This window comes from Coptis chinensis, chromosome 9 (assembly GCF_015680905.1).
Source record: "Coptis chinensis isolate HL-2020 chromosome 9, ASM1568090v1, whole genome shotgun sequence".
Classification (NCBI taxonomy): Eukaryota; Viridiplantae; Streptophyta; class Magnoliopsida; order Ranunculales; family Ranunculaceae; genus Coptis; species Coptis chinensis.
The window spans coordinates 60,982,382-60,990,696 of NC_141464.1; the positions used below are offsets into that span (position 1 = coordinate 60,982,382).

Genomic DNA, 8,315 nt, shown 5'->3' on the forward strand with positions numbered 1-8,315 from the left:
GTTGGTTTATTGGAATATTTTTTATTAGTCTTGTTTTCATACTATTTTTTTTGTTGATTATATTCTCACTATAGTTGTGAAAATGTTGGGGGTGCGGTAGTGGAAGTTTGCTAAAATAATTGGGGGTGCGAGTCCTTATAGTTTGAAGATGTTTCTATAATTCACCTCTTGAATTTAGTCAACGATAAAGGTTTTCCTTCTTTCTCCATTAAAATAGGTAAGGAGGATGGCATCTCTGCCAAGGGTGCATCTCAGTGACATGCTACACAAACTCCATCATTGTTTAAACATGTCTAAATTACTCCGACAAATGATTAGAAGAATCTTATCCTTTTTTGGCTATAAATCATTAAGCTCAGTAATGGAGATTGTGTATACAATCTAATCATTGAGTTAGAGAGTGTGTGTTCAAGGTTTCCATGTGTCGATCAAATCATTCATATCAAAAGCCAACAATCAAAATAAAAGATTTAAGCACAACTAATCCAAAACAATAAAATAAAAAACAAACCTTGATGATTGCTATCTGAGTACCAAAGGTCAAAACCAAACCAAACCTATTATTTATGAGAGTGTACTAGGGGGTGGAGAGGCGAGAAGAAGATCGATTGAGTGACTGGAAAGAGAAATTTTAGATTTTGGTTTTGGGATAAGTTTTGATAAAGAGTTTTTTCTTTTTCTTTTTTTCTTTTGGTTATAACTTATAAGGTTTCCAACGTAGGTAGGTTTCTTATTTGGACTTTGGGCTTTTCTTAAATCTAATTGAAGTTTAAGAAATCAACTAGTCTGGAAAATAAAATTAGAGAGAATACCATATTGAGATTCACTCCTTTCTGATGGTGTTGTTCCTCCATATAAAAGATCATAGAGGAAGAATCTGATTTAGCCAGTCACTTTAATTGTCGGTAGCTACATTCATATCTATCCTGTTGATTATTCCAACTAGATCAAGATCCATATAAAATTCATTGAAATTAACGTTGTTATTAATTTTTCAGTTAGATAAAATCTAAAAAACTAACGTGGATACTTGAGAGAGCTCAAAATAGGGTGCTTATAAAGATTAGGAATCCTTTGAGGTTTTTCTAATTGAGATATTGAACCCATATGATCCATATCCTTCTTGTGTGTCCAATAAAAGACTGAATTAGCGATATCTACAATAAGAACAAAATATATTGTTCTCCATTAAGCCTACAATTCCATGCATCAATTCACATTTAAAATTATTTGTGACTTTTACTTTTCACAGTAGCAACACCCTACGCCAGTTAGAAGACACACCTCGTATTGAAGAATACACATTCAATTTATAATTCTCCGAAGAACACCCTTCTTCCATCTTCAATATCAAGTGTGATTCTAAGATTAAAAGAAGTATGGGTGATAGGTTACTACTTTGAGCTTACTTAGCTTGTCAACTATGTCTTGATTAATTGTACTTAGTTATATCTTCACTTCAAGAACCCATATCACATTATTCAAAGTGACATGCATACTTAAACACAAACTTCTAATCCACATTCAGCATAAATTATCCATAGTATCAACCCCATTAAGACCATGGACTCCTTAAACCCATTGAGGTCGTTCGGCTCTCAATAATGGTGGTATTGTGTTTGCATTGAAAGTGAAAACAGTAATGGCACTTAAAATTTGCTGACGTGGACACCCTCAAAGATGAGGAAAAGGGACTGCTATTATATATATATATATATATGGTATTAGGGAAGTTAAAGATCCAAAGAGAGTTGACTATGGCTTCCTTTGAACTAACAGGAAAAATATACCCCCCTCACCAAAGATAGCCTCAAATGTGCACCACTTCTTAAGGAAAACCTATATCGATTGCTATTCAAAATAAATAAACCTTTCGAAATCAAAGAACTCTTAGATACTGAGCCATCCTGATAATGTCTAGATGCAAACGTCACAATATATATCATGATAAGGAACAGTTCGTATCAACTAAATACAATGGATTAAAGTAATATATACCAGCTGATAAATCTTGCTTCTCTCTATGATATTTATGCCCACCACGTCTCCCTCCTCTCTGGTCGACAACATCCTCGGCTAAAACATGTTCAGCAACGCTATTATTGAGGAAACCCGGAGGTCCTGACACCTACATAAGACATTAAAAAAAACAAAAGAAACTTTAGCAAGCAATTAAATAGAAGGTTACTAAATTTTGTTATTTAGATAGGTACCTCAGAGAATGCATCGAAAGTAGAAGGAAGAATGGAATTATTTGGCGGATTTGAATCCTCGAATCTTGAAATGTTTCTATCTGATTCTTCTTCTTCTTCGGTGTCGTCGTGGTCATCATCATGATCTTCTTCACTTAGAAATTTTTGAAGTTTATGTAATTGTTCTTCTTCTTCGTCGGAAGAGTAACTTTGTATGAGTGATAAGCTCATTATTATTACTAGCAAAAGGGCACGTGCGATGCACGTGATATGCAAAATGAAAATTGAATTATACTATTAATTTGCTAAAAGATCCCACTATTGGATTTCAATTTTTTTTGTTAGATGTTCTACTTGCAAAAAAACTTAAAGTACAAAGCTTTGTTATATGCTTAATATGGTGAAGAATTTCTTAAGAATGCATCGAGTAACATTTTTGTAAGAGAAGAAGAAAAAATAGATATAAGATTCACGGCATGTGAAAGTAATAATATATTATCAACATAGATATAATGGGGACAATGTGTAACAAATTACCGGTAACTAATCTTCAATTTTCAAGCCTTGCTAGGTGTTTTCTCTATCATAAGAAGGTAACTCAATTTTGTAAAACTCCAAAACTACTGTGCTAGTTTCATATAGTAAATGGCTCAATCCTCCAAGAAGCATTTTCCTCAGGAGCTCTCGAGCAACAATTTCAGCATTGACATGAGCTCTATCAAAATCTTATACATGATCTGGCATACCCTTGCTTGCTTGCTACGGATGACAAACATATATTTTCTTCAGTCTATGCATAACTCCTAAATAGCAAACAATTAAACTATTATAGATACGAGTGAAGATTGTCGTTGTGTAGATCTGTTAGCATGTTAACGGTCGTTGTAATTTTCTGATCCATCCCCACCCTCCATGTTATCAAGGTTTCATCCATTTAGCCCACTTCATCTGAAACGATGTTGAGTTATGGCATTCGGTTCGCAGATGACATCGTAGTCCCCTTTCTTGAATACCTTGGAGGCTTTATCCATAAGTCCATGCTTGCAAAACACAGCTTTCAAAGCAGAAACCAAAGAGTCGAACCAGATTGAAGTGATGGGTTCTTCCAATGGTACCCACTTCTTCCATAAAGTGATCTTCAATTCTCTTGTCGAACTCCCATTCAGAATCTTCACTGCTCATCGAGCTTCATTATCTAAAATTGTGCACCAAACCCACCTTAAGCCCAAACGTTAGCAAAATTGTTGGTAGCAATCGTTAGTTCCCGAGAGGAAAATCTGATGCGCTTCTCTCTTTTAATCTCGGCAGAAACTTATCCACAACAATATTTCTTCTTCGAGCCATCATCTAGTAAAAGTTTTAAAAGACCGTTGTAGGTGAAACAAAGATGCAAACCACAATTATGAATATTTACGAAGCGCCTGCAGAAATTATCGACTCTGAATAAGAAACCACCGAGAGACAATTTTACGGCTTGGTTAATAAGCTATTTATCTTATTAGGAATCACATATATTCTAGTAACCAATTGCTTATTAGAAATCACAAACCGTTAAGGTTTTCAGTAATAAGTCCACTAACTATTCTCAACATTTATCGCTAGGAAGTTTGCTAGGAAGTTTCTAAGGGAAACACATTGTTAGGATGACTTTGGGAATTCCGTAATCTATCATTTTCTACATAAAGCACGTTCTGTGCTACTAAATTGTACTACTTAATGTGCTATCTCACCTTCTTGTGAAAATTTGAAAAGGCTCTTGCAGGTGAAAAAGTGTGCATGCCACCGTCATTAATATTTACAGAAGCGCGTATAAATTATCAAACTCCTAAATAAGAAACCAAATTGAAATTGTGAGAGACGTAACTTCATCATCACGAAGAAAATTATGACAATCCATAACGTTAGTAGCGGAGGATCCATTACTCCTAAGGCAAAAAGATATCACCGAGATGGATTGGTTATTAGGCGATTTTTTATCCGAAAAGAATGAAAAGATCATGTTCATTCTACTAAACAAACCGCCTAATAGAAATTCCAATGTTTGTCTATTCATGAAATTTAACCGCTAGGAAATTTCCGAGGGCAAATGATATGGGGATGACTTTGGGAACTCATAAAACAAATATTTTCAGCTAAATGCAAGTTCTCGCAACACTAAACTGTACTATCTAATGAGCCAATCCACATCCAAAGGAAAATGGTGATAACAACAAAGCGCTAAACTTCAGACTCAAGCTCTGCCATCAATTTGTATCATATTATAGATAGACAATATCAAATGGAGAATGCCAATGTGCAGCTAGATTATGTGGAGATATGTTCGAAAATATAAAGTACCTGCATGTCTCCCCAAAGTTTAGTGCATTCTGAATGTCTTGGTACAACTTGGACCTAATAATCTACTGATTATCCCGATAAAATCTCAGCTTCATTGTCTCAAATATGACACACATGTTAACCACAAACTGTTGTAGAAGGCAACATCCCAAAAGAAACAATGAGACTTCAGAGGGCTGAATCTGAATATCAATTAATGAACATAAGCAATATGGAAAACCAGTATATGGTTCTATGGAAAAACCATTTTTAGCATAACATATCACTTTAATCAGCTCTAATATCATGCAATGTATCGACAAGATATCACCTTATTCTACCTTTTCCACAACATATCTCAGATGTCTCGTGAATGAATTGTTTGGCTCCACAGTATTGACAAAGTGTAGGTTCGGGCAACATGTAAGGATCAAAGCTTGGATCAAAAACAAAACCTCTTGCACACCTGTAAAACCCATGACTGATCCTAGACGGTCTCGAAGATGGTAGAGGTATTGGCATTACATGCGAGCTTGTTCTGTTACTCCCTGGAAAGTGTTGATTGAGTAAAAATATAAGCACAGAAGGTAATAAAAAATTCGTCTGAGTTTCATAAACGACGTAGAAGAACAAAAAGCATCAAACAGGAACAACAATAAATGTCACCTAAATTCGTGTTTATGTTTCTTGCAATTTGCAATGAGGTTGTTAGTCGCAGCGTAATGTCGCAGGAACAGTTTGTTGATGGGAGTCCGAAATAAATCGTTTAAAAAGAATAAGTTATCTGAGTCAAAAATAAAGTTTTAAGACGGAAATAAGGAATAAGGAAATGGGCAACCTTCATTAACGGTAGAAGATAAGTGTTGTTTAATTAATACCGTAGCGATTTCTATGAGCAATAGAACATCTCTGTCTTTGTTGTTCATTTTGAATTCTTTTTCGATGTCCGGTTAGGCCACCGATGGGAAACACTTTGGGTCTGTAAAAAAATCAAAAATGAAAATGTCAAAGGAAATGCTCGTAGAGAGTAATAACAAAATACCTCTAGCATCGGAACTCTGTAGAAGAGAGACTTTAAAAATAAAAAAAATAATAATAATAATAAAAAGCAAAACAACAATGAAAAGCGTCGGGGAGAGAGTTTGGAATGATGAAGAGAGGAGAGTTGGGTATAATTGAAAGGAGAACACTTGAGAGTTTGGAATGACGAAGAGAGGAGAGTTGGTTCGCGATGAGAGGAAGGAAAGAAAAGAGAATGTAACTGGCGGTTTTTTCGCGGTTGTTATTTAAAGGGTTTAAAGGCTAAGCATGTTGACCAATTTACCCTTTCAATGAAGAACAAAAAATAAATGGCTGTCTAACTTTCCGGTACCCTTTTCATCAAAAACTTTGTGTTAAAAACGGGAATACGGGAACTAATTGGGAAATCTGGTATCCGCAGTTCAGTCCATTGTACTAAGTCAAAAAATATAGAAAGTAGTAAAAAAAAAAAAGATACATCACGTGATGTATTGTTTTATTTGTTAAAGGGATGCTAAGAAAATGTTCCCCGATTTAAAAATCCTTACAAATTGTGTCATAATGTAGCCATAATAGATTGCAGCGAAGTGTGCATTCATTTACAAATTGTGTCATCTAAGCAAAATGCGACGACAATCCACGGCGCAGATTGAATGCCTCTCTCTTGACAGAGCATTTAGCTTCATTTATCTCTTGACACGCGATTTGACAGAGCATATCATTTGAGTTGGTTTATCCTAACAATTACTAAACACTGTAAAAAGGGCATATTTGCCCCGAGTTGGTAGACCTCGTCAAGCTGCGTGGAAAAGTAATATTCTACCTTATACAACATCACAAGATAACACTTTCCATCCGCTTTTATCCGGGCTTTGGACCAAGAACGCTTAAGAATGCATTATTATATAACTTAATAACTTATTAGTAATCATCTAATCATGAGTCAATAGTTTACGCCAAGAATTAAACGAATAACAATAAGCAATAAAATGCTAGGATTCTCTGAAAGTGGGTCATACCTAGGGTCAACAATTGTGATATTCAACCATCAAGCTTCTTCACAATTAATCGGGATGCAAAAATATTGATGAGCGTAATAAAACAACACTCTAAGTGGAAGCAAATAAACGGAATGTGTTTAAGTTATAAATAAGTGAACCCTATAGCAAGAGGACTTTGATTTCAAAATTGAGTAAATAATAATTAAGCACATCTTCTTGTGATCAAATTCGCAATACCATAATAAGGAAAAAGAAAAAATAATAGAGACGAGAGATGTGTACCCATTGATGATCCCCTTTCGGTGAAGCGGCAGTGCGCAATTCGTAAATCCAGACACGTCGATCTTGAGAACAAATGGCAACTGTTTCGTGACCCTATCTTTAAATAATTAAATGGTTAAGTGGTTAAGTTCATGTAACAAAGCAGGACTTTCAATATTGAAGAAAACAAAGTGTAATAAACATCGGAATCTAAAGTATGAGTAAAGGACAGCGCAACTTAGGAATCTAAAGTATGAGAAGAAGTTCACCTACCTTTTTCCACGAATAAACTCTTCGAGAAGGAGGGAGCATGCATGTTCTCAAATTTGAATAGAGAATTTGTTTCTTGACTGGTGGCATTTTTGGAGGAAGAGAGACGAAGAGAACATGGCTTATTGTTTATTCATGAAAATTGTAGCGAAACGGTGCGTCTGTTACTCGAGCAGTTTCTAACTTTTGTACGTGGTTTAGCGTAGAAAATAGGTAATTACATGTATACCCTCGAAATTAGTCTTATCCGAAAATTTAGGGGGTGAAACTTTCTGGTACCCTTTTGATTGAAAAGTTTGGTTTAAAATGGAGAATACGGAACTAATAAACGGCGGCAAGTTTTCCCATTATATATAAGATTATTATTATTATTCTGTTTTATCTGTTGTTTGAAAAGGGGTTTTTGGTGAGAAGAGCACAATTTTCAGATTTGATATTTGTTTAGAAAACGAAATGAAGGTTTAGTGGGTTTTGCTAATACCCTTTCCATTTTAAGTTGGACTATGACCAATTGCTACTAAAAAAATTATAAATTATCTAACCAATTGGAGACGCGATCAAAAATTAAGTTTAAGATATGTATTTAAAAATTCAATAACAACATTGCAAGAAATAAGCATGGTAAAGCAGTCAAAGGTAACGTGAATAAATTAGAGAACTTATCGTTATCCATTTGTTCTTCCACTTAAGCAAGCAATCGATCAAACATCTATACTGGATATCCGTTGGTTTCATTGGAGAAGAAAGATGAAAACATAGCATCTATTGGGCATAAAAACCAATTCAAATAATTTCAGTAAAAAAACAATTTTAGTAAAGAAAAGCTAATAAGGAAATTACCAATTTTATAATGAATCAAAAAAGAAAATGGGACAAAGAGCATACCTTGAGGACCGCAAAAATCGAGCCCCATTGATGACATGTTAGTGATTTGGAGGCCACCCCTCTTCATCTTTTAGTGTTGTATGATGATGCTTAATCACTTATCACTGAAATGAATCATAAAGAATTCAATAAGTACAAACCAAGTAGCATATGAGAAGCCAATAATATGAAACTTTTATATTGACTGAGTTTATGAGCACAATTCTCTCTCTCTCTCTCTCTCTCACACACACACAATGTACTATGAGATGAATGTAGCCTAAGTTGGCCAGTTAATTATTAAGTGACCTTCTTGCTGGGTTTGGTTTTTTGTTCCTGGCTATCAGAATATTGTAGCACTCATTAAGTGTTTGCAGAAGTTTATATAATG

At 34.8% G+C, this 8,315-nt stretch overlaps 1 long non-coding RNA gene across 1 annotated transcript; it reads right to left on the bottom strand.

Moving 5' to 3' along the window:
• Positions 1-4,875: 4,875 nt before the first annotated feature.
• Positions 4,876-5,226, bottom strand: LOC147477136 (uncharacterized). The gene is made up of 2 exons (XR_015207864.1): positions 5,175-5,226; positions 4,876-5,056 (listed from the first exon to the last, which is right to left on the bottom strand). It is a non-coding gene; the product is annotated as an uncharacterized LOC147477136 (long non-coding RNA).
• Between the last annotated feature and the right edge of the window lie 3,089 nt (positions 5,227-8,315).